The sequence below is a fragment of the Mesocricetus auratus genome, unplaced genomic scaffold, assembly GCF_017639785.1.
Source record: "Mesocricetus auratus isolate SY011 unplaced genomic scaffold, BCM_Maur_2.0 Super-Scaffold_100026, whole genome shotgun sequence".
NCBI lineage: Eukaryota > Metazoa > Chordata > Mammalia > Rodentia > Cricetidae > Mesocricetus > Mesocricetus auratus.
The window spans coordinates 12,347,380-12,374,716 of record NW_024429207.1 but is presented as its reverse complement, the minus strand read 5'-3'; the positions used below and the strand labels follow the sequence as shown (position 1 = coordinate 12,374,716).

The following is a 27,337-nucleotide window of genomic DNA, read 5'->3' as shown; positions in this document are numbered from 1 at the left end:
GCCACAACACACCCGGCTTCATTTGCCACCATTATATAAATACGTAGTTATTTTTTCTTACTATTCAAAATCCAAACCTAATCAGTAATTTCCCTAGAATTAAGTAATTTCTCTTAATAGAAGGGACTTCCAAAAGAAATCAACCTTCTGTCACTTTGTCACACTAAAGAGCGTCCCAGTAGGAAGCTGCACTATAGCACTCAGAAGCGTCCGGGAAAAGCTAAATGGTTTCTGGACTCCGACAGTTCCTTTACACAGCAATTCTGCCAGCTTCCTCATCGCCGTAACAGAGGAGCCTTTCTATACAGTAGCTTTCATTCAGTCAACAAACATTTCTGAATCTTCTATGTGCCGGTTGTTTGACTGGGGACACAGTGGTGAATAAGATGCCTTCATGGAGAAAGAAAAAAAAAAAAAAAACAGTGATGTGACCAGCTCCCAGGGTACCTTGGAGGAGCTTCAAGCTAACACTTGTGGGGAACATGGTCAGGGTGTCTCCCTGAGGATGAGGGAGCACGGTGAGTCCTCCTGGCCTCTCTTATCTCAGGTAATCATGAAACGTTCCCTTCCGAACTCTAGAGAGGCAACACAGGAGCACTAGCTTTTAAACCACTATCAAGGGCATGCCAGAGCAAAGTCAACCACTGTCAAGTTATAAAGGACATCTTGGCACAAAATGGAGTGTACAACTGCAGATAAAAAGCATTCCTTTAGTTTGGGCTCTATAAACATTGACTTAGGAAAACCATGGTACATTGTAAATCCCAGTCAGCCATCCTGGTAAACACTTTGCTACCAAACACCCTTGGCTTGCAGATCTGCATCTAGAACCTCAGATAAAGTAAAAAGGTAGTAGAGGGGCATTGGGGGGTAATCTCCCACCCTCTAGAGACACACGGAGGAGGACATGGGCAAAGGCCAATGGACCCTTAGAAGAAGAACAGCTCACACTGACCCTGCTCATGGGCATCACCACAAACACCACACTCACCAGCACACAGAAAAGAGGGCATACAGAGAGAGAAGTGTACCCGGGGGCTGTCCAGGGAAGAGGGGCCGTGCAGGGGAAGGTCCGTGCAGAGGCGGGGTCGTGCAGAGAGCAGGAGGGGTGTGCAGAGAGGAGGGGGTCATTGGAGGGAGTGCAGCGAGGGTGTGCAGAGAGGATGTGCATAGTTGAGTTATGTGTTCCCTACAAAAGGGACAAACTGGATATTCATGAGCAAGCTGCTACAGAAAAAGTAAATTCTATTTAGGAGAATCATGATGTGTGTTCAGTCTGATTCTGTAGTTACTAGAATGGCAAGAGATGAACGAGCCAAACGTGAGCACTGTCAGAAGCTGGGCGCTCTAGAGGCCAGGTAACAAACCCTAATGACAGCAGGTAAACACAGGAATTCAGGAGGCGCCTGCAACATAATTCCATGCAGACCCAGAACTCAGCAACACCAGTTTTGGGATCCCTAAGGGAGTCACCTACTTCAAAAGGCACTGTTTTGTATCAGGATATATGTCTCTGAAATATGATCCAAAGTTTTTGAGTGTCAGAAACGCTTGAGAAAGAGTCGGGTAAACACAGTATTCAGCACACTAGGGGACTGACAGGTAGGACTCCCTGTGACACACTGTCAATCCATTCATCTGCCTGTGGGCAGCAACATGTGGAGCAGGGATGGGGGGGATCAGCAGACCTCTTCCACAGACAGATGACATCCACACACAACTCCTCCAAGTCCACAGAGCATCCTCACACCAGTGGTCTCTTAGAAAAATCACATGACAGTCACCTTCCTCATCCCTCCTCCCCTCTTATGAAGTGTTAAACCAGAAGTACAGAGTTAATAGGCAGTGAAGTCCAGCTCAAATGTGTGGAATTTTTTAAAGGAGTCTTGCTGTTGTCTAGGATGACAAACTCCTGGGCTCAAGCCATCCTCCTACCTGAGCTTCCTGAGTAGCTGAGACTATAGGCATTTCTCCACTACACCATCTCAAATATGTAATTATCTCCTTCCACTAACATTTGATTAAGTCTATTGTACATGACCACAGATCCCAAAGCCACAGGACATGGCGGGCAACTGTTACTTGTGGGGCTACCAAACTGAGTAACTGCATTATGCTAGGAAGCCAACATGATCTTGGCCTCATTTTCCTTTCTTATGTGACAGAACAGAACCAATCCAGCGCATAACAATATGCTGAAGCTAAACGAAGTTTCTGGAAACTTTATGGCAAATGGATACCTGCTACTGTTATTTTAACAACCTTGTATGATAAACTTAATTATTAACCTCATATTACTGATGACCAAAGCCCAACAACTTGTTTATCTGGTCAACAATACTTTCTAGAGTAAGGGAGGCATTTTAAGTCCTTGTTATGTGTTGGTTACTAGGAGCATTTCACTTCATGGTACTTAAAAAAAAATGCCTCAGAGAGATAGGGTCTTGCTATATATCCCAGGCTGGATCTAAAAAACATTCAACCTCAGATCCTTCTGCCTCAGTCTCTTCAGTGATGGGATTACAGGTGTGCACCACCAAACCTAATGGCAGGGTACTTAATTTTATCTTAACTTTTTTCAAAGGTCATTCATCCAATAAGCAGCAGGATGTTTCTGGAACATTCCTACTACTTCATGTTGAGACCAACAGATTTGGGTGTCTTTTTTTTCTTGGTTCTCATTCTGTAATCTGCTTTCTAACTAATCCCTCTTACCCACTTGAACTACCACTGTTCTTTGTTTGAGTTTTGCTGCTCCAGCCCAATTATTTCCACCTTGACCCCATCCCCCACCCCCTCACCCCCTTGTAGCCAGAGCCTGAACAAAGCGAATCAGATTCCCCAGCCAACAGGCTTCTGAGAATCTAAGTCAGCATTCTGCAACAATCTCTTAGATCTTTTGTATTTACAATTGCTCAACACTGATTCCCAACCTGTGGGTCACGACCCCTTTCAGGGTTGCATATCCTATCCTTCATATCAAATATTTACATCACGATTCATCACAGTAGCAAAATTAGTTTTGAAGTAACAAAAATGCTCGTACGGTTGGGATCAGCACAACACAAGGAACTGTATTACAGGGTCGCAGCATTAGGAAGGCTGAGAACCACTGCCCTAAATAACCTGGTAAAGATGAACACGAGTTTGTATCTTTTTTCCTTGTGCTATCCTATCATATTATAAACCTTCACAGTTTCATCAAAACAGGCCTTTCAAAATGAAAATTAGAACATCCCTGCAGGGGTCAAAACAGATCAAGCTCCAAGACAGTATTGAGTCAATACAGACTAGACTGTACTTATAAAAGTAAATAATTAAAACCAACCCGTTCGCACCCAGGTCTTATCAAATGTGGTCAAAGGCTGTGTAGTCTGACTAGGGAAATGACTCCTGTAAAAGCTACTTGCTCTGAGCCAGTTATATCCAGCTCGTTAAAGAAATTACCTAAAAGGCAGCAAAGTCTGTCCAAGGTCAAGGAAGTGAGGAGGATGAGCTGGACTTCAGACTGAATGAAAATCTCTTCCAGAAAGTGTCCAGTGGCCACGAACAGCTTCTCAGCTTTGGGTAGTTGTCACAGCTTTGCAATCTCCACTTGGTCAGAAGGAAATAATTTCCCAGCTAAGTCACACCAAGGCCAACTGGAAAATGTCACTGTGTGTGTAGTTATGCAAACGGGCACCTCACCTTATCCCTCCCAACCTTTATTAAACATCAACTTCCTGCCCTTTTCTTGAAAATGATGACCTGTCAAATTTTCCATGGGTCATAAAGGGTAGGCACACATCTAACTCACAGTGCAGGCAGGTTAAAGTCACTCAAAGGGGCCTTCTTTGAAAGTCCTAACAATGTACATTTCTCAGCAGGCACTTGAGAAAAAGGCCTTGCCATCTTTATGGCTACAAGACACGACCTAAACTCAGATGTCACTGGTGCTTATGGGACATTAGCCTCTTCCAGTTCCAGATGGCACCTGGCCTCACCTCCTAGTTAAATTTTCACTCAGTATCACCTCTACGTCCCATCCGTTACCTATCTCACACAGCTCAAAAATAAAGGGATTCAATAGTTTCAAAGAAAAAAAATAGTCGTGGAAAGAATACCTATTAATCTTTAATTAACGTCCAAAACGTTGGAGTGCTATTCTGCAAAACTGGGACAATGAAGTGAAGTGAGTCAAATCATTCTTCTAGCATTCAGGAGACAAAAGCAGGTGGATTTCTGAATTCAAGACCAGCCTGGTCTACAGAGAGAGTTCCAGGACAGCCAGGGCTACGCAGAGAAATACGGTCTCAAAAGACATATATAATATATATATTACAGCCAGGTGATAGTGGCACATGCTTTTAGTCCCAGCACTCGGGAGGCAGAGGCAGGCGGATCTCTGAGTTCGATACCAGCCTGGTCTACAGAGTGAGTTCCAAACAACCTTCAAAGCAATACAGAGAAACCCTGTCTCGAAAAATCAAATATATATATATATATGTATGTATTATATGTGTTTATTTTATTTTATGTGCATTGGTGTTTTGCCTGCATGCTATGTCAGTATGAGGGTGGAACTGTAGTTATAAACAGCTGTGAGCTGCCATACAGGTGCTGGGAATTGAATCTGGGTTCTTTGCAAGAGCAGCCAGTGCTCTTAATTGCTGAGTCATCCTCTCTCTAGCCCCAAAATGTACTATATTAGGTATTTTTGAAAAAGCAAACTGAAAACTACAAAATCTTACAGGAATGGAATACATCACCCAGCACACGAGAGGCAGAGACAGAAGACTCATTTGTCCTAGGCTATCCTAGTCTACATGGCAAAGCCCTGTCTCAAGCTTTGGAGGAGACGGGAAAGGAGGAGGAAGGAGGAAGGGAAATTTGTTATCGTTTGGGGATTTTTTACTTTGTTCTGTTTTTTTCCTTGACTCAGATCCTTCTACCTCTGCCTCCTGAGGGGCAGGGAAAATTTTTAATGAAACACAATACATTGTTATGAGCTGCAACTGCCAGAAATTGAAACGTCTTTGTTTTTTCCAGACAGGGTTTCTCTGTGGATCTTTGGAGGCTGTCCTGGAATTCCCTCGGTAGACCAGGCTGGCCTCCAACTCAGATCTCCTTGCTTCTACCTCCCAAGTGCTGGGATTAAAGGTATGCACGACCACCGCCTGGCAGAAACAGTCTTAATGTACTTTGATCTCAAGACTGTGTGTCCCAAAAACATACACTTTTGTGTATGTGTACCTAAACAGTGGCATTTGCAACTGAAAGTCTTTAACATGGGTATTTTGAACTAAGTTAAAGGTTAAATGAGATAATGGGTCTTTAGTACCTTAAAGCCAACTCACATGAGTTCAAATGATGACTCAGTTCTAAGAACTTTTAGAATGTGCTGGTAGTAAACCAGCAGCATAGTTTACAGACTGTATGAAAGAAGGAAATATTGACTTTGATTGGAAAGATTCAGCTCAAACATAAGAAAACACCAGGAGGAGCTCACCAAGTTGAATGCTCAAAAGAAAACCAAGAGGTTATAAAACTGGAGTTCAAGAATAAATAAGGTTAAAAATCCCTGTGCAGACCAATTATTTAAGAAAGAAAGAAAGAAAGAAAGAAAGAAAGAAAGAAAGAAAGAAAGAAAGAAAGAAAGGTATTAGGCTCTTGTGCATGGAGTTTAATTGCCACAAAAGCATAAACAAATCCAGGCAACACCTTCACCAGAGCTGAGTCAAGAAAATTACCACCTATGAATCAGGAGAGACTAAAGACAAAGGTAAGTTTACAAGCCCCTATTGATTACCCTCTGACTACTCAGCATGGTGGTGACATAACCCCAGGAGATTCATACTGTCCCTCAGGTCCTGACCAATAGGAGAGAGGTATCTTACTAAAAACCACACCACTAACACAGATGATAGGCGCCATGAGACCAGCACTGTACAACCAGTCAGTGTATATGTTCTGTTATGTACACCTGTTCCAAATGTTCTGGTTCCCAACATTTTTGCCAACACTATAACTAAGTATGTTTCTCCAAGGTCTCCTCACTGACATCAAGGTGACAAAAACTAACTGCTGAAATTACTTGTTTTATTAGTCTTAATTCTTAATAAGAAGAAAAGTTAATACTACTGAACCGTGCCTAAGAAGGCTTGCCATTTAAGATAAAGATCTGTGCTAAGGCAGGAGATCAAGGTCATGGCAAGTTTCAGGTCAGCCTGGACTACCCAAGACCCTATCAAAAAACAAAAGAATTTCATCTCAGGTTATAAATCTACAATGTTAAACAGGGTGTGGTGGTGTACACCTTTTAACCCAGTGCTTTGGAGGCCAGAGCAGGCGGATCTGAGTTCAAGGCCAGCTTAGTCTAGAGAGTTCCAGAACAGCCATAGCTATACAGAGAAACCCTGTCTTGGAAAAAAAAAAATACATAATGCATAATGTATTTCAATTATACCTTTGATATAAAATAGTTTAATATTTTTCTAAAAATGAGACTTTTTCCCCTGCCTCCATTCCCTTTTGATTGACTGGGCCCTTATATTCATGGTAGAATTTTAAAACTTAGCAAACCAGAGGGGGGGGGGGAAGCTGAGAGATGGCTCAGAGGTTAAGAGCACTGACTGCTCTTCCAGAGGTCCTGAGTTCAATTCCCAGCAACCCCATGATGGTACACAACATCGATCATGAGATCTGGTGCCCTCTTCTGGCCTGCAAGCATACAGGCAGATAGCACAATATACATATCAAATCTTAAAAAAAAACACACACAAACTTAGTAAACCCTACTCTGTAGTTATATTATGACCTTCATAAAGCAACATCAAAAAGCAACAGAAATATTTCTTAAACATGAAAAAAATCAATACTACTTCAAAGTATTAAAGTTCAATAATCAGAGACCCTAATGAGCCAGCAGAACACGTCACAGAAATGAAAACTTCTCAGCACAAATCCCGTGAAATGAAATATGGGGGAGAGCATTCTCAGACGGCAAAGTCATCTGGATTCGTCTGTAAGTTCTCACTAGCAAGAGAACAGCCCAAGTCTCTACTCAAGAGAAATGGTCAGCTTGTGACGACTGCACAAACAGACGATAATAAATTATCACAGGTGGAATTAACTCTGCAAAAGTACTTGCACAGGGCGTGCCAGATACCCGAGTGGCTCCTCATAACTAAGTAGGAACTTAGACTATGAATCTCTGTGCCTTCCTGCTCTCTGATACCTGTCTGTCTCCTAATGCATCCTTTTCCAGAACCCAAGACAGGCCGAGCTGCCTTCATTCTTCACCTCCTGAGTAACACTGAACAAGAAGGGAGGGCCAGAGAAGCAAATGAGGAAAGTAGGGAACAAACCTCCAAGGAAATGAACATCTGACTTAAAGTGATTCCAGCACCTGTAACTGAGGAACGCACCTTCAAATTCCCAGGCCGTCTAGAAAACTTACTATTCCAGGCCACACTAGTCTCACACAGTACAAATTCACCCAGCACCGTAAGGGTTCAACTCTCTTGTCAAACACATACAAAATATAATGTAAAACAGTACTCATAGAAAGTAAGGCAGTCACAGTGCACAATAAATGTCTGATGAGGGAAATTGTACAAGTGACTAAAAGATATTTGTTTTTTATATATATTTTTTATTTTTAAACTTAAATTTAAATTAGAAACAAGGTTGCTTCACATGTCAATTCCAGATCCCTCTCACTTTCCCTCCCCTCCTACCGTGCCCTCCCACCAACCCCCCCCCCCAATATCCCTTCACTTCCCCAGGGAGGGTGAGGCCCTCCATGGGGATGCCCATAGTCTGTCATTTCATCCAGGGGAGGGCCTTGACGCTCCCCCCCAAGAGTTCAGGGTGAGAGTGCATCTCTCATTGTTGGATGGGAGTCCAAAGTCCATTTGTATACCCGGGATAAATACTGATCTACTACCCAAGGCTCAATAGATTACCTAGGCCTCCTCACTGACACCCACATTCTGGGGGTCTTGATCAGTCCCATGCTGGATTCCCAGGCATCAGTCTGGGATTCAAGAGCTAACCCTTGTCAGATCAGCTGTTTCTGGGGGTAAAACCAACCCAGTCTTAACCCCTTTGGTCATCAGTCCTCCTCTGTCACTGGATTTCTTGAGTTCAGCTCAGTGCTTAGCCATGAGAGTCTGCCTCTGCTTCCATCAGCCACTGAATGAAGGTTCTGTTTCCCAGACTCTCTGGCCATGGGATTGTAGGCTGGCACTCCCCAGATCTATGGCTAAAAGATTTGAAAGAACTATTCGTGCCACAGGTGGCGGCATGTGGCTTTAATCCCAGCACTGAAGAGGCAGCATCAGGAGGTTCTCTGTTAGTTCAAGGATGAACTTGGACTACCCCAGCAAGTCCCAGGCCAGTTGGGGTGACACAGTGGTACTCTGACTCAAAACAGAGAAAAGGAATAAAGAACTATTTGCAGGGCATGGGTTCCTGAATTTGAACCCACGATCTCAGACTTACTGGGCAACATAGGCCACTGAGCCATAACCCCAGCCAGCTCTCGCTTTACTTCTTATTTCAAGGCAGGGGCTTTGCTCTCTTGCACAGTCTGGCCTGGAATTTACAAGCCTTTTGTTTCAGGATCCTGAATAAACTGGGTGACCAAGTCCAGTGAGGATTCTTCAGATACCAAGTTTCTTAGCACAACTTGGTCAAGACAGCAGACATGGTTTCCAACATAGTTGAGACTGTAATAAATTTTGTGTAACGCTCATGAGAATATTTCTTGTAATATAAATGCCAACACCCTCTGGGAAGTCAAGCCAAAGCCCTTCCAAATCTCTGCCCCTCTCTACCTTACAGCATTAGGAGCACAGGGGAGTCCCAAATAGGGCTTAAAACAGATCAAAGCTAAATACAAGATTCTAGCAGCAGGGATTATGTTCATGCCTTTTTATCTAGAATACAGCATGGAAGCATAATTGTATCGACATGTTCTATATGTGAAGTCCTGACTGAGCATCTAATAATAAAAAACCAAGTGCGTTTTTCATAGTCAAGAGATCCTGGGTGACTCAGCCCTTCCTAATCCATTTTTTTATTTTTCCAATCCTTGTTACTCAACAGGAAGTTGAACCTTCTGCAATCCTCACTCAAGTCAAACCTATAGGATTAAGTTAGTAGTAGTAGGCAAACAGATTTTCAACTATTTAACATACCTTAAAATGTATATCAATACAGGAAGTCTACTAGATAATAAAAGTTAAAGACTTTTTATAGTACAAGGTTATTTAGCTAGTATTCTGGTAAATACAGTTCAATCGGTTTGACAGAGAGGAAATAGGGTGGGTCTATATTTGAATGGCACATCTTAGATTGCTTAAGTCTATATTGGCTACTATTTTTATTTCTCAAGGCTAGCTAGCTAAGTGAATTATGTTTTAAACAGACACACAGTTCCAACTTAATATCATTAATCATTAACAGTGATCAAGAAGTATTTACCAGGGACTGGAGAGATAGCTCCTCAGCTAAGAGCACTGGCTGCTCTTCCGGAGGATCAGGGGTTTGATTCCCAGCACCTACATGGTGTCTCACAACCATCTGTAACTCCAGTCCCTGGAGAAACCGACACCATCCTTTGGCCTTTGAAAATTCAGGCCAACACTCATACAGGTAAAATATTGAAAATAAGTAAAATCTCATTTTTTAAAATTTACAAGATGAACATAAAAGGAAATTATCATGTGACACCAAACACTATTTAACATCTATGTATGAACTGCTTATCTGAAAAAAAAAGTGAAGAAAAGTTGATTTTTCTTCCAAATTGCTGTACATGTAAATGACACCTGAGTTAAATATTAGCACATTACCATTATACAAAAAGCATAGATGATAAGGTAACAGCCCATCAGTCAAGACTTAGCAACCACTGACAGATATTTTTTAAGCAACATGCTTATTTATAAAAGAATGTATCTTTATACTTCTTCCTCTTACTGCCTCTTCGTGCTATTCTAAGTATGGATACTTCCCAAGGAAAAAAAATGTCTTTCTCCAGGCCAATTTAGGTCCCAAATTTCCCTGAAATGTTTTTAGGGAATGCAATCAGGGTAATTGTGATCAACCTGCCTTCACATTAACAGTGAGTTTGGCGTCAAACTTAAAATACAGTTTATTTTCAAGGTACAGATCAGTATTAAAAGCACACTAAGGTAGATAGTGGCATAGAAATCTTGCCCAAAGCATCTCACTGAGACTCATTAGTCCATCCTGCACCTCAGCTGCCACTCTCCAAACATAAACCCAGTGATTTCTCCACACACTGCAATAGCATGAAGCGATTCCTTACAAGTTTTTCCTCCTTTCCAATTAGTCTGAGAAATAGGGGATGCAACTTCATCCTTCCACTGTTCAGTTTTTAAACAAAGCCTAAACAAAAAGCAATGGTGTCTTAAGAGAAACTTAAAATGACTTTAAGATGATATTTAGTTTCACAACCTTGAAACAAAATCCCTTCTAAGTTACATAGGAGACAAGATGTGTACTTTCTCTTATTCTTACTTGTGTAACTAATGCATGCATATTAGCATCCTTAATAAGATATGGGCCTGCTGGCAAGACATAATACACTTTTACTGTTCAATATGAAGTTTACAATGTAATCCAAGGAAAACTGACTGGCCTTAATAAACAAAAAGCTTGTTATGTTCAAGATTTGTATGCATGTTCATACTTCTGGAGCCTGGAGGCTATTAAGTGAGATGCCTCTAGACTCAATCTGGAGCAAATTAGTTCACTGTATAGGAAAATACACTTTTACTGTATTTTTCTACAAAGACTAACCCCAAATATATCATCCCAAAGTGCATATTCTTTATCTTGGGCCATGTGAACAAAGCGAAAGTCATACTTCATGCCATCATGGAAAAACGTCCCACAAGAAAAGATGGCAACTTGTTTTCAAGGAACATTGAAGTCATTTCAAAAACTGTAACTGCCATCAAGACAATCCCTTATGAAACCTGGCTTAGAAATAAACGTTTCAAAGAAGAAACAGTCACATTCAGTCCTGATGATACTGAACCATCCTAAGCAAAGGATGGAGACTGCAAACAAAGTCTGCATGCTTGTCAAAGCAGACTGTGTAAAAAAAAGACTTCAGGCTAGCTGAGCCATTCCAAGTAGCCTCTCTTTTCCTACAGAGGAGGACCACATGTCTTCAGTCCCTAGCATGCTCCCTTCCTCCCTCTGTCTGTCAGTTGAGTGTCATTTCCTACTGGAGGCATCTATGGATGCCCAAACATAAACCATGAACGGCAGTTCTTACTCTCATCCCGAGAGCCTACGGACAGTATGAAAGAAAGGAGCTGATTATACACTTGCCCCTTTCAGTGACATCTTTAAAGATCTACAAGCACAATCAGGCTTCTATTATAGAGCTAGCTCAAGCTTTGGAAGGCCCTTGTCCCCTTCAAAAGAATAGTTTAATCTATTAATAGTGTAGGAAATTAGAGAAAATTGTAAACTATAGATTTGGACATCAAGAAAATACATGTATCAGCAATTTATACAAAACCAAATTCTGATTTAAAAAAAAAACTGCAAATGGGCTATTAGAGACAGACTTCATCATCTCCAGGGTCACAAATCACAGTTTTCCAATCCCAAGGATTTAAATTTTTCTACAGATTTTGTTTTGATGGTATAATATAGTTCCTTAGTAAGTACATGATTTCAACTACAATAAAAAATTCACTTGAACAAAAGACAACCGAGTCAGAAGCATAACATTTCCCGGTCATCATAAAACCTGGAACATAAAAGATAAATGAGTAAATAAAATAATCTGGAGCATTTGAGCTGTCACATAGAAATCCTTAACGATACGTTCTCTGAATAGTCCACGTGGATGGTCCATCATATCACATGTAAAGTGATTCTGTAGACTTTGACACTGTACTTTTGAGTTAGAGACTTATGTAGCCCAAACTGGCCATGCTTTCTTACTTTGTAGCCAGAAGTGGTCTTGAGCATTCCAGTCTTACGTATCTACCTTCCCACTGCTACATTTGCAGTCATACATCATCAGACCCAGCTCTAGTCATGATCTAACCAAACCACATGATCCAGTGCCATGTAGCTTTGGGATAAGGACAAGGATGCCGTCTCTTCCCAAGCCTAATGCTATTACAAATACTTGATGTTGGGTCATTCAGGTTCCTTGCTATCACAATTCCACCTCTTTGGATACCATAAAAATGCCAGCCAAGGGGCTAGAGAGATGACTCAGTGTTTAAGAGCACAAGTTGTTCTTGCAGAGGACCTTAGTTCAGGTCCCAATACCCACATCCTGGCTCACAACCATCTATAACTCCAATTCCAGGGGATCTGACACCCTCTTCTGACCTCTGTAGACATTAGACATGCATGTGATGCACATCCATATATTTAGACTAAATGTTCTTACACACAAAACGCATTCAAACATATTTAAACGCAAGATAAAAGCTAAAAGGTCTCTGCAAAGGCATCACTAAGTATTGACTTGTTGGCTCTGTTGATAGCACAGAACACATTACAGTACCATAAATGAATTCAAATGCTCACAGACTATATAGCCATACTGATAAGATAGTCAACAAGTTAAAAGGTTTGCTCCAAAATACTAGGGAAGCATAGATCTATGTTGATTGTTATCACTGACAAAATACATTGGTGGTAATATCAGATGGAGGTTGGTTTGTTCATTGATTTGTTTTCTCTCTCAATATGTTTTTATTTAAATTAGAAACGTGAATGCTTCACATGTCAGTCCCAGCTCCCTCTCCCACCCCTCCTCCCTTGTTCCTCCACCAGTCCCCAACCCCCCCCCCACCAAATCCCCATATCATTCTCCAGGGAGGGTGAAATCCTCTTTGGGGGGAATCTCTAAAGTCTGTCATCTCATCCTGGGCAGAATCTAGGCCCTTCCCCATGTGTCCAGGCTGAGAGAGCATCCCTCCATGTGGACTGGGCTCCCAAAGATCATTCATTAACCATGGTAAATACTGATCTACTACACAAGGCCCCAGTGATTTCTGTGGCCTCCTCCCTGGCACTACATTCATGGAGTCTAGATCAGTCTCCTGTTGGTCTCTCAGCCAGATTTGATTGGTTTTTTGAGACAGGGTTTCCTTGTGCAGCTCTAGCTGTCCTGTAGGCCTCAAACTCAGCCTAACGGGTTGCTGGGATTAACGTGTACTACCACCACTACAAAATACCTAGATTTAGATTGCTTTTATTACATTCTTTAGCTTTAGGGTGGAGCAAAGCAAGACACATCAAGCTTACATACATTCTAAGAGTTTCATTATATGTATGTGTTCAACTCAAGTTTTAGGGTAATTGCAGGTTTCTAGGAGAAAAAAAAAGTCTTAGAGATTAAATGGGCAACCTATGGTTTAAGATTCCTCAGGTCCCAAAGAACCAGGAAAATTCTCAGCCAAGATTTATATAGATTTCCTCTAAACATTCTGTTCTGATTGAGTGCAAGAGCTTACAAAGTGCACACGGTTAATCCCAACGGTAGGTGGATCTCTGTGAGTTGAAGGCCAGCCTGGTCTACAGAGCTAGTTCTGGGACAGCCCATCTCCAAAAACCAAAGCCTAACAAAAAACCAAAAACAAAATACTAGTTCCCCTGGAGTTGGAGTTACATGCAATTGTGAGCACATTGATACCGGTGCTGGAAACTAAACCCAGGTCCTTTTAAGAAGCAAACTGTGCCATTTTTCCAGCCAGAAATGCCCTAAGGACATACATCACACTTGACACTTTCTCATTAACAATGTGCAGAAAAAAGTACACAATAGCTACTCCAGAACACAGAAGTTGTAGTGCTACATGTAAAAAGAATTTAACCCAGAATTCCAGAAGAAATAACAGCCATATGTGGCTCAAACAATGATTCATACTAAAATTCCATTTTGAGAAAAACCTGCTTCTGTAAGTCAAAACAACCATAAAGGTGTTACTAGGGCAAATGCAAACTGAGGAAAATATCTGCAATATGAATGGATATAAAAGCCTCTTTCAGGTTGTTGGCTTATGAGTAGAAAAGCACCAATATCCCAAAAAAGAAAATATACTACACTGAATTTAAAAGAAAGTAAACTAGCCGGGCATAGTGGCACACACCTTTAATCCCACTATTCTGGAGGCAGAGGCAAGCAGATTTCTGAGTTCAAGGCCTGTCTAGTTAGCAGGACGAGTTCCAAGACAGCCAGAGCTACACAGAGAAACCCTGCCTAAAGAAAAAAAGAAAAACTGGGAACATGGGTGAGGTGCTTGATAACATTTGCAATCACAGAATGGAAAGTTAAATACTGAGATAGCACAGCTCCCTTATAAAGCTGACAACAATACTTCCTTTTAAGGATAATTACCTGAGTTAAAATGTAACACAAGAGCTCAGAGCTGGTCAGCTTAGTTTGCCTAAATAGCTTTGGAAACCAAACGTCAGTATTTTTTTTTTAAAAACTTTGAATCACCAACTGTGATTTCCAAGGACATTATCCTAAAGAAACAAAACTCGAATACAAAATTTTTAAAAGATAAATGTTGCAGTAGCATATCTAATAACAGTCTGCAAATGAAAAGTTCGGCTTATAAAACCAAGGTTAAGCAAATTGATACATCTAGAGTATACTGTAACAATAAACTAGGATGTTAAAGGCTCAGTACAATGGAGGACTTTTCGTAATATTTTACATAGGAAAGAAATAGATGGTAGGGTTGACTCTTCTGAATGTACCAAACTGTAAACATCATTCATTCCTTTTGAAGTCAGAGCAAACCGGGTCGCTACGTGACATGTTTCTTTAAACACCTAATCCGTGTAACTCAAATTTAGTTTCCAAATATTCTACTCAATATTTGCCCAGAATTCAATCCTATTAAGCACTACAAAAATTGCCCTTCCTAACGGTTAATTAAAAGATAGATACCTCTTCCAAACACGATCCCCCCCCCCCCACACACATAAATCTAGTTTTAAAAGGAACAGATGAGGGTGGAGGCAGACATCCGTGATAATCCAGGTGCTTGGTATATGAGCTCTTGGCTCCGGCGTACGTGGGTGGGGCACAGGTGGGAAAAATTAACACAAAGCACACTATTTCCTAATTATTTTAAACTAAATTCTATACCTTTTTTTTAACAGGTTAAGAATAAGGCTTTGCTTATTTTGCTTGCATAACTTTTCTTATGGAATAGAGTTCCTGCGAGATGAACCTGTAAACAATGAGTTCAAGCACACCCACACAACAGACTATAGACTGATTGCCCTGAAGGACCTGCTGGAGAAAACGGGAGATGACGAATTATTTAAAGTGATAACCTATTTGTAAAGCATTCCATATGGAGGTCATAGGTTCAGGGGAGCACGACCCCGCCTCTTTTTTGCCCTCCTCCCTCCAAGTTGTCTCCTGATCCCCGGAATTCACTCCCACCACCACCCCCACGGCGCTGTGATTTGATACCATGATTGAACTCCAATCACCTGGCAAAACATGAAAGCTCTCCTTCCTCCTGTTTTGCCTAAGACTCTGGTTTTAGACAATCAAAATACACTGGTTTCCTTTCCTAGAACACTAACAATTTAAAAATAGCACTTTGCAAGAATGGGTACCACTAGACAAGTTGGGTTTTTAAAACATTTAAATTCGTCACTATTACAAGTCAAAAGAGAGCAAAGACCTCCTGTAATTCTAGCTAAGTCCACCTAAGCAGTGATTAAGGTGACCAAAACCGAGCGTTTTTTCCATAGAGCTTGTTAAATACCCGCGGGCTGCAGGGAGTAACCCCGCATGAGGACCGGGAAACTGCAGCAATTCCCTTTCTCCCATATTTTCTGCCCTGGCTGCTTAAGCTGGGAATGGGCCCCGGCAAGTCGCCCAGCCGGAAGCCTGAGGCTGCCAGGCCCTAAGTCAGGGTCCGGCGTTTGGTGGGCGGCTTTCGGCCGAGGGTGCCAACTTGACAGTCCACCAGATCTCCTTTAAACCCACCGCCGCGGTCACTTTCAAGGTGACAGCAACCGCAACCCGCTGTCCTGCAGGAGCTGCGCGGGCCCCACGTGAGCCCAGCCTCCTCACTCCTCGAACTTTGAAGCCCCGAGGACACCCGCCCACTCCCCCCGAAAGCCACTCGGGTCACCGTGAGTGAGTTGCAGTCGGCGCGCCTGAGCTCTAGGTTCTCCCGAGGTCCCCACCGCGGCCGGGATGGGTGGAATGTGATCCACTCCGCACTTGCCTGCAGAGCCTGGGAGCCAGCCCCGAGCCTTCCCTGGAGCCGCCGCTTGGGGCTGGGCTCCCTCCACACCCTGGGCGGGCCCAGCCTTGGAGGCGTATACACCTGGGGCTCGCAGCTCGACCCCGATCAGCACCCGCACCCCGGTGGCGACGGCAGCCAGGCGGGAACCGGGAACCCGGAGCCCGGGAGCCCCAGCTTCCCCGCCCTGGATCACTAGGGGGAGGAGCGAAGGCGGAGAGTCCCGGGCTGGGGAGTCTCACCCCTCGCCCGCGGCAGCTTCTGGAGCCCAGACAAAGACCAAGCGGGGGCCCAGGGGGCGGCGCCCCAAGAAGCTAACCTGTGAAACTTGCGGGAGTTCCTTGGGTCACGAAGACTCCCACTGAGCTCCACTACGGTCGCCCGCCAGGTCCGGCTCCCAGGTTAAACGTCTTCTTGCCGGAAGCCCCGGGCGTAGGTCCTGGACCGCGCTGCACCTGTTGCCACGTGGGTCGCGATGCGGGTGGCTGCTGACTGCGCACCTGACTGCACCGCGCGTCCCCAGATCACTCACGTTTCAGCGGGCGAGCCATGCTCTGCAGTGCCCAGCTTTGGGGCCTCAGGACCGGACAGGCTAGCCGGAAAATCGACTCCTCCTTGTTGTCCTCGCAGCCTGAGTTCCCTGTCCTTTTACTTCTCTTGAATGGCAGACTGTTTGGGGGTTGGAAGGTGGGAAAGTTGCAGAATTATCAGCCCAGGGGCTTGTAAAGAACCAGCACTGATTGCTCTCGGCGAGTTCCACCTGAGCGCTGTATTGTCTTCAGGCTTGCGAGCAGATCATTAGCGAGAACCTACTAAACATTAAAGAAAAGAGCACTCCAGCTGTTAGATGTTAAGCTAAAAAGTGGGAAGGTAGTGGGACTCGGAGAAGTTAGATCTGACCACTTTAAAGACAAAGTCCTTGTTCTTGGACGAACTGAGGAACTTACAGGCCTCAACTAAGCATAGTTAAATGCAGACTTCTCCTAAAGATTGATAGTCTACCTGTGAGAGACAAAACGTTCCTGAACCATTGAATGTCAGACAATCAGAGCTGTAAATTTAATATATGCATGTTTGTATGCATATATAAAACTTCCTGGCATGGGATTGCTGAAGCAGTGCCGTTGGCGGGCGGGGGCGGGGGGCGGGGGTGGAGGAGAAGCTTTTCAAAAGTTATCTGTACTGTGAATGCTGGATGAACACCTATTAGCATTTGCTGTTTATAGCTTTAAGTGTTTTCACGTGCACAACGATCCATTCTTTGCTCACAAGTGGAGCCTGGTGTAAATAGGTTAGATTATTATCTCTATTATTCAGGTGAGAACAGTGACAGAAAAACTGAGTGACTTGCACACGGTCACACCATGAAGGAGGGCAAGGCAGGCCCAACTTCCAACCTTTTTTTTTCCTTCCATATCCCAGCAGATAACGCCTGTTACTTATCTTTGAAATCCCTGCTGTAACATGATCTCCGGCTGACGGGAAAATCATGTGACTAACTTTAAAATGATACACCATTAAACACCATTGGCTAATTCTTCCCATGCAAAAGGTCCATCAAAACAAAACAAAGCCAAAAAGGCCATGAATGTTTTTCTGAGGAGTCATGAGATAATTATGCTAATTAACAACACGCCTCCTCCCCGAGGAGACTACTCCTTGTGTTAAACATACCATTTAAACCTTTATAACATACATGTGACACAGATGATCTGGCCCAACATGCTCCACACACACCCCACACTCCCACAACGACTCCATTCTATTGCGTGATTTAGTTCTATCTATAAATAGGGAGCCACTTTTACTTTTATTTCTATAAGATAAATTGAGGAAAAGAAAACAAACAAACAAAAAAACCACTGAAGTAATTGGAGATATTTTTGTGGGTGTGGAAATCAGAAACTTAGCTTCTAATTGCATTCACATAAAAGAGAGGTGATCTAAGGCCATCACCAGAGACTCTGTCCAGCCAAATAGTCAAGAAATAAGGCCTATTGACTTTTCTGTTCCTCTTGATCCTAAGTACAGAGTGAGATTCCTAACCTCTGAACTCTAACACTACCTGCTACGGACTCCGGGAATGGTAGTAAGGACCAGATAACAGCACAGCATAACTTTGTGGTCCTGTGTTCTGAAGAAAAGTTCGGGTGTTGTTTTCTCTGGGAGGAAAAGGGAAAATTAAAAACTATATTTTACAAAATCTCTGTTTTGTTTGGCAAACTGTCAAAGCTTAGAACATTTGATAGTCACCTGGTACTAGTGTATGGGAAGGTAGGCAGTCACAATGTAGATGTGAATGTAACCTATAGTGACCTCTATAGATTTTTTTTTATTAAAAAGTCCACATATGCTGGGCAGGGATGGTGCATGCCTTTAACCCCAGCATTCAGGAGGCAGAGGCAGGCAGATTTCTGTGTTTAAGGCTAGCCTGGTCTACAGAGAGAGTTCCATGATGGCCAGGGCTACACAGAGAAACTGTGTCTCCATACCTGCCACCACCACCCCCAAAAAAAGAATGAGAAGGATCTTTATACGATTATGAAATAATCTCCTACAATACATTATGTGCATAATTTTAAATGCAAAATTACCCAATAGTATGCAGTCATCCTATTAAGCAGATAAAATCCATATACTTACATTGTACCCATATTTTGGTTCCTGTAAACAAAATAAAGTGTAAAAATATGCTTTCAAAATAAAGTCCCAAAATAAATTTCCAGAAACTTATATGGCTCATGGTATCTTTATCTTGGGGAGTCCGGACACTGAAGGGTCAATTTTGAAAAGAAAGATTTTACTCGATATAAGTTCAGACATTTCACATTTTGATCCAAGTTAATAATAATAGACATTTTAAAGATGTTTCCCCACTTGAGATTCAATATAAAGAATGACTCCAATATATATGTATGTATGTATATATTATATATATAATAAATTATCACATTTCCAGTGCTCTAATAATGGGGAAGCAAAACAGTTCCATTGCTACTTTTAACCTTGCTTCTTCTGTAGTGCATTTATATATAAAGACTTGCACACTTGAAGCCTAGCAAATACGCTGTGAGAGGGTTGAAAATTGTGGGACTGTAAATTACTAGTATTGACATCTCCCAGGATAAAGCTTGAGCACTTTCCCAGGGTCACATTAAATAAGAAAGGGGAAAGGAGCCCTGGGTTAATTCTCAAAGGGGAAAACTCCAGCAATTGATCTCAATAGTGAGGAAGCAATACCATGGGAATTCTTTGGAGTAATTTTCACTTTGTTCCAATTCAGCTCCTTTTTTTTTTTTTTTGTTACTTTCTTAAACTTCCACCGCTGTTTCATTGAGCAGGAATTTGAACAACTCTAAAAGGCAGAGAGCAAATTCTTAAAATTGGCTGTGGAGAAAGATACATATTTTTTGTCATAAAGCAAGAGAAGCAGTAAACAGAACGATGAGCAGCAGATTAAGGTACCAAGTGTCCCAACCACTTCATAATTGCCATTTTCCAGAGGTGTTATTTAAAGGAAGCAAAACTCTGTCCAGCACTGAAGTCCAAGAAAAAAAAGTCTTTTCATTTTTCAGATAAAGATTACTGAATGAGGGCTGGCCAGGGAGAAAAAGGCAATTTATTGTGGCCCAATGGTAGAGCATCTGCCTAGCAAGTATGAGGCCCTAGGTCCTGAGTTTGATCCCCAGGACATGCACACATGGACAATGATAGCTTCCCAGTCAGGAGCCAGGCTAATTTCATCCCAAACTTGGAGCAGCATTAGATGTTCAGAGGTTAGCTAAAAATAGACATGACTATGGACAACAGCTCCTTCACATATACTTCAGTTCTGACATGCTCATAGTAGAATTATAACATCACCACCAATCTCTTGCCTAGAAAGTAAACAGTGGCCTTCAACATTCCACAAACTTGCCAGACAGCCATTTGACTGTGGCTGAAGAAATGTTAGTAGGTTGTAGGAATTTCTTTAAAAAAAAAAAAAAGAGCCCAAGTATGTTTGGATTTTGTGATAGTGTTGGTGACCTAGAGAAAATGTACCTTACAAATGTCTAACTCCTGTGTCTCAACATGATAAGCTAGATGGTCTGATATATAAACTAACCAGTTACAGCAATTGCTACATAGCAAGAAAATGAGAGCATGAAAACTGTGAAATGTCTTGATTAACTTACAGTTCGTGGGTTCCTGCTGACCTTTTCCTACTGGACTTGCAAATTCAGCTGGACTCCTCCCTGCATGTTCTCGAATGGCGTCTATCAGGGTCAGGCTTCTCTTGCAAACCTCTGCCAGTTTGTAAATGAAACATCTCAAGGGAAGGGTTTTGCCAAAGCAACACTGAAGGAATATGTTTTCTTTTTATCCAAACTGAGACCTAAAGTCTCCAATTCTCTTTCCTCTCCCCCAACCAATGGTTGCCGTTTATAGACCCTGCAGAAGGAAATGTTCCTCTAACATGATGCCAAAATTATTTTAGTTCACACATAAACAAGCCTTGCCATAATTCTGCTGTGGACCTCATCATATTAGGAAGAAATTAAGAAAAATATAGCACTACCAGTTTGTTACGCAAACTCGTTGAAGATGTTTACTTTGTATGCCTGAAATGGCATGACTAAGAAAACACTGCTCTGTGAAATCCACTCTTGACAATGAGTCACAACTGTGTCACATTAGAGCTTGTTCAGGCTTCCCTATACTCAGGTGGAGTGTTTCCTTAAAAAGAGGTTTTATTCTTAGTTTGACTGTATTTCCTGCTTTATGGCAAATATTAATAGGAAATCTATGCTGTTCAAGTCCCATACCTTTAAGATTATTCCCATTCCGCTAAACTTGTTCAATTTGCTCAACACGTAAGCTTCTCCCCCTCTGCCCTCCACCAAATGTAAGTTCTTATACAGCTGAAGGTTACCCTAAGGCAGTGGTTCTTAACCTTCCCAATGCTGAAACCCTTTAAATACAATTCCTCGTGGTTGTGGGGACCTTCAACCATAATACTATTTTCGTTGTTACTTCATAACTGTAATTTTGCTACTGTTATGAATTGTAATGTAAGTAACTCTGTTTTCCAATGGTCTTAGGTGCCCCCTATGTAAGCACCATTAGGCACTGCCCCAACACACACAAGAGGAAACTCAACCTACAGGTTAAGAACCACTGCCCTAGGCGCTATAGCATTGTAGACCAGGCTGGCTTCAAACTCAGAGATCCGCCTGTCTCTGCCTCCCAAGTGCTGGGATTAAAGATGTGTGCCTGGCTTTCCATTTCTTTCTTAATGATTTTGACTATAAAAGACTTTTCTGTTGATGAAAATTTAGAAGACACAAAAATTAAGCTTCTTGATTAGAATTCAAACCCAGGTTTTCTTAAGATCTGTGCTTATTTGACTAGGAATTTGCTCTCTGTAAAAGGACTCTGTTAAAGTGCAACAGGGTAAAGCTACTTCAGCACAAAGAAAACTGGGAAGTGCTTAGTTTTTTTTTTTTAAACTGTTGTCTGGTAGGACCTTTAAAATAATCTTGTGAAAATCATTTAAGACATGAAAGAAATATAGGATAAAAATAAAGGCATAGAAAAATACATTTATTACAATTTAGAAGGAATGCATTTCATGGTAAAGATGGAAATATCAAAGCAGGAAATTTTGAACATACAGACACAGTAACTGAAGAGTTACTGGTTAGACAACAGTAAATAATATTTTGACAGGTATTATGGAATCAGAAGTTTCTTGGTTATATTTTTTCATTATAATAGTTAATTATCATGCTGACAAAGGTAGTAATATGAAAACTTGGTTGAGCATTGTGCGCTTTTTTTTTTAATGATTTAACTTTTGTTTTACATGCATTGGTGTGAAGGTGTCAGATCCCCTACAACTGGAGTTGCAGACAGTTGTGAGCTGCCACATGGGTGCTGGGAAATGAACCCAGGTCCTCTGGAAGAGCAGCCAGTGCTCTTAAGCACCAAGACATCTCTCCAGCCCCAAGCAACATGCACTTTTGAAACCTTTTATACTTTGTGCATATGTTAATTGCCCAAGTGTTCAAAACAATCTGATTAGGCAATGCTATACTCATTTAATAAACAATAAAATTGAAACCCGGTCTAGTTATAAATATTCACAAAGGCTATGGTGAGATACACTTATAACCCCGGCATCTAAGAACCTAAGGAAAGAATTTCAAGTTCACAGCCAGCCTGAGCCACACAGACCTTTTCTCCATGTCACAAAACTAATAAACAACAGAACTAGGATTGAAACCCAGGTCAGTATGATCTTGCAGCCACCGAACACACTGATCCCCAATAGCTCTGCTCTTCACAATTTTATTTCCCTTTTTTTGTGATGTATAGCTTCAAAATAATACAAACTTTAAAAAATAAATATGATTTTTAGTGAAATAAGTAAATGCAAATCCTTTGTTTAAAAACCGAACAAAGAAGCCAAACGGTGGTGGTACATACCTCCCCAACACTCAGGAGGCAGAGGAAGGTGGATCTCTGAGGAGGAGGCTAGCCTGGTCTACAGAGCGATTTCCAGGACAGCCAGGGCTACACAGAGAAACCCTGTCTTAAAAAACAAACAAACAAAAACAAAATGCAAACATTGGAGCCTGCAGTCCTGAGACACTGGAGCTGAGGCAGAATGATGGCTTGAGCCTTTCTGTTTGAGGGCGGGGTGGATAGCATAGCACGTCCCATCTCAAAAAACGAAAGATTAAAAACCAGAGTCAAAAACACTTAAGCCAATTTACTGCCACTACTTTCACAAAACGTGGAATGCAAAGAAATTAAATGTTTTTTTAACTTCATACAGTACCATAGTTGAAATATGAAAGGAATATGTAAATATATATGACAAAATTCACCTTATCAAAAAAGAGCATTAGATACCATGAAATAAACAACTTGAAGCATAATTCTTATGACTAAATTCTAATGATTAAATTAAACTTTACTGAGGCACAAAGTTGTGCTCTTTTTTAGAAAGAATAAAAACAAAAGGCAATATTGATAGTATTCAGGCATCTGTACTGGCCTATCTTTGGGGTTCTGACAGGACACGCCCTCAGCTGCAGCCACTAAGAGTACCACTGGGTACATTCACTACGTTCCCTGTTCCCTTTAAAACGGACCTTCCCACCTCCCCCCTCCAACCCGCTCCTCTCTCTGCTTCTCTGCCTGTCTCTCTCTTCCCCACATCTGCTGCTCTTTCCTCTTCTGCTGCTCCTGTCCCCAGAGGCTGGTCTCCCCCCTCCCTTCCCCCCTTTCCCATTCCCTTTCCACTAATAAAACAAACAAACAAACACAAAACCTCTACATGAGCTCTGTAACGTGGTGGTGGTGGTGTCTTTCTCTCTTGCGTTGCTTTTTAAATTACAACAAATTTAATCTAGCGTATATGATTACCAAAAAAACTGCATGTAAGATACAAGGCCTATAAAATCATATGACCTTGTACAAGTACACTCAACAATGTTTGCATGTTAGCCTAGTTGCCTAATACTATTCCCATTGCTTCAGTGCAATGCATGACTGTGAAGAAATTTACTTCCCTAACAATTCTTGTGAGAAATGGTAATGGAAACTAGATGCATTTTCCTGGGTAATGAATATGGGTTTAGAATATTTGCAAACCTAAACATACTGCAACAAGGATGAGCATCATATAGTAATAGTTTATCATAGTTTGAACCTAACTCCAACACAGAAAACAAACATAGGGCAAGAGATGGCACCTTAAATTGTTTGCCAAATACTTGACTAGTAAGTCAGAAAATATCAATTTAGAGACATAAATGCAAGTGATCAAACGGTGCAACGAATTCTAGCTGTGGCCAAAACTTAAAGCATTTTTTTTAAAGAGAGAGGGGGAAAAAAAAAAACCTCATTTATCCTAGATGTGGAGGGAGCACACACTTCTAACCACTAAAGGAGATGGAGGCTTGTAGTAAATGAAGGAGACATTAATTAAATGTATTCACATTTTAATTACCACACAGCAATATGCAAAATGAGAAATTATAAAGGAAAATTTTGAGTATAGACTAGATTTATTACAAGCATAACCTGATGACCAAGTTCTCCTAAGCACACAAGGAAATAAACAGTTGTTTGAGCAGTAGCCACTTTCTATCTGATGAATGGACAAAAGTTTACAGACAAGAATATTTACACTATATTACTGTGTTATTAAAGGTTAGAGTTTTATTGAAAATTAGAACATAGGCAAATCCCCCTATGTGAAGCTTCCCATGAAGGCATGTAATATGGAAAAAAAATTCAAGTGTTGTAAAACCCAATCTTAACAAGTTTTGGAGAGAAAAGAATTCACTTTATATTAACAATAGAAATGTACATTTGGAGGGCTAGAGAGACGGTTCTGTTGAGATGTTTCTCTTCCAGAGGCCCTAGGTTCAATTCCCAGCATCCATAATGGAAGCTCACAACTATCTTTAATTCCAGTCCCAAGGGATCTGATATGAGGGTTATTTTTAAAAGAAAGAAGCTGGGTGTGGTGGCATATACCTTTAATTGAAGTACTTGGTTGACAGAGGCCTAGGGATCTTTCAGAGTTCAAGGACAGCGTTGTCTACAAAATTAATTCCAGGCCAGCCAGGGTTACAAAGTGAAACTTTGTCTCAAATTAAAAAAAAAAAAATTAGCCAGGCAGTGGCAAATGCCTTTAATCACCTCACTTAGGGAGACAGAGGCAGGCAGATCTTTGAGTTTAAGGCCTGCCCACTCTACAGAGGGTAGGACTCTACAGAGGGTAGGCTGTCTAGGACAGCCAAGGCTACACAGAGGGATCCTGTTTTTGAAAAACCTTCTCAGACGGCAAGAACCAATCCACAAGGTTGTCCCTTGGTCTTCCTTGGTCTCCACACATGTGCTGTACATACCGGCCCCCAATAAAAGAAATAAAAAATTGTTTGTTGGTTATTATTGTTGCTTTGGTTTTTTGTTTGTTAGGGGCTCTTAAGGGAAAGCATTCTTAATTAATATTTCATTTCAGAAAATGACTGACTAATCCATTGATGGTAAAGAAGAACATTTTTCCAGTTAGAGTAACTCCAAACCTTCTTTAGGTCAACTGTTCCAAGTTATTCTGACTGGTCAGGCTCCTTTGTTGATGCCTGACTTGGTTGTTTCTTAATTCCTATTCCAAACACTCAACGCATAAGAAACCACACAAGAACCCCAGTGCATAAGAAACCACATAAAAACCAGCGTGCGTTCTATGTTCAGGTAAAAAATGACAAGGCAGGGAAAATCCAGTTAAATCCAACCTTGGGCTCATGAACCCAGTGTGACAATGAGTAAGTGATGTGTGCATTCGTGACAGTCCTGTGGGCCATGCGCCTGGGATTTATGACAAGCCCAGGACAACAGCCTTGAAGCAAAGACTTAAAAGCTTTCATCATTAGACTAATTGTAATTCACTTGATCCTCCAATGTAACTGAATCCACCCAGCTACTCTGCAGGCCATTATTCCTTACATTCAGCATATTGGTGAGTACGCCATTAAATATTTATTGTCTACAGTGCTGTTTGGAAGGCAGACAAAGCAGCCACTTTACTGTTTTGTATTGATTCCTGGACCGTCTTAGAAGAAGCTTTTAGAAGTGTGCTTTCAATAACACACATCTACTGCATGACTAGCAAGTACATTCCTTCCTTCTTGTTTCTGTCATAGGATATTAGAACATAGATCAGATTATTATTATTATTATTATTATTTTGGTTTTTACGAGACAGGGTTTCTCTGTATTGTTTTGGAGGCTGTCGGTCTAGCCCAGCCTCGAACTCACAGAGATTCGCCTGCCTCTGCCTTCCGAGTGCTGGGATTAAAGACATGCACCACCACCGCCCGGCAGATCAGATTATTTTTTAACCTGCTCTGCGCTGTCATTATCAATGAAGGCCTCAGGTAACACATGTTCACAACTGTACCACATTTATTTAGAAGAATATTAAAACAAGGAAACCTAGAAGATTTTTACCAGGCATGATTTAATTGCCTTTATTTATTAATTTTTAATTTATTTTGTTGTTATTATTATTATTATTATTATTATCATTGAGTCAGGGTTTCTCTGTGGCTTTGGAGGCTGTCCTGGAACTAGACCAGGCTGGTCTCGAACTCACAGAGATCCACCCGCCTCTGCCTCCCGAGTGCTGGGGTTAAAGGCGTGAGCCACCACCGCCTGGCTTTAATTACCTGTAAAGGAAGGTCTATAATTCAGCTAATGAGTGGTGTCATCAGAATATCCTGAAGCCAAAGGTGCCAGGACTGTTGTCCTATGATGGATCATTTTATTTAACAAGAAGAAGAAGAAGGAGGAGGAGGAGGAGGAGGAGGAGGAGGAGGAGGAGGAGGAGAAGGAGGAGAAGGAGGAGAAGGAGGAGAAGGAGAAGGAGAAGGAAAAGGAGGAGAAGAAGGAATCTCTTTGACAAGATTTATTACAAGTGTTTTAAACCTAAAGCTGTGATTGACAAACTTCTCCAGGGATCCTCAGTGTCACCTCAGGGAAATTATCACAGATTTGGCTAAAGTTTTTTTTTTTAAGTGCACTTTCTTTTCTTTCCCCTCTTTTCTTTTTGTTTGCTTTTTAAAAATTTTATGCATATGGGTGTTTTTCCAGCATGTATTTCTGTGCACTACATGCCATTGGAGTCTAGGAGAGAGCATTAGACACTCTGGAACTGGAATTACAGATGGTTGTGAGCTTCCATGTGGGTGCTGGGAATCAAACCCAGATACTCTTGAAGAACAATACTCTATGTTGAGCCGTCTCCAGCCCTTGAGAGCAAGTCATCTTTGGTGCAAGCATCTGATATATCTTACCTTCCATTAAGCATATTTAAATAGAACGTTGTACCCTGCAATCTCAGGCACATTAGTTATATATGGGGTGAATATTCAAGATGGGTCAATTATTGTTCTGGAAAATATGTTGTAATGTATGACATGTATTTACTTACTATAACCAATAAACTATTTGCTAAGCTGATCTTATCTCTCCCTATATGCTTCTTCACCATGTGATGATAC

At 41.5% G+C, this 27,337-nt stretch overlaps 1 protein-coding gene across 3 annotated transcripts in view; it reads right to left on the bottom strand.

Moving 5' to 3' along the window:
• Mtus1 (microtubule associated scaffold protein 1) overlaps positions 1-17,078 on the bottom strand; it is a 144,669-nt gene extending 127,591 nt beyond the window's left edge. For 2 of the 3 annotated variants that reach the window (XM_040731884.1, XM_040731886.1), the window contains exon 1: positions 16,594-17,078. The gene's annotated coding sequence lies outside the window, so the exon portion shown is untranslated. Of the gene's footprint in view, positions 1-16,160; positions 16,449-16,593 lie in introns of those variants that run through there. The other variant, XM_040731885.1, reaches the window with a different exon arrangement.
• Positions 17,079-27,337: the final 10,259 nt, after the last annotated feature.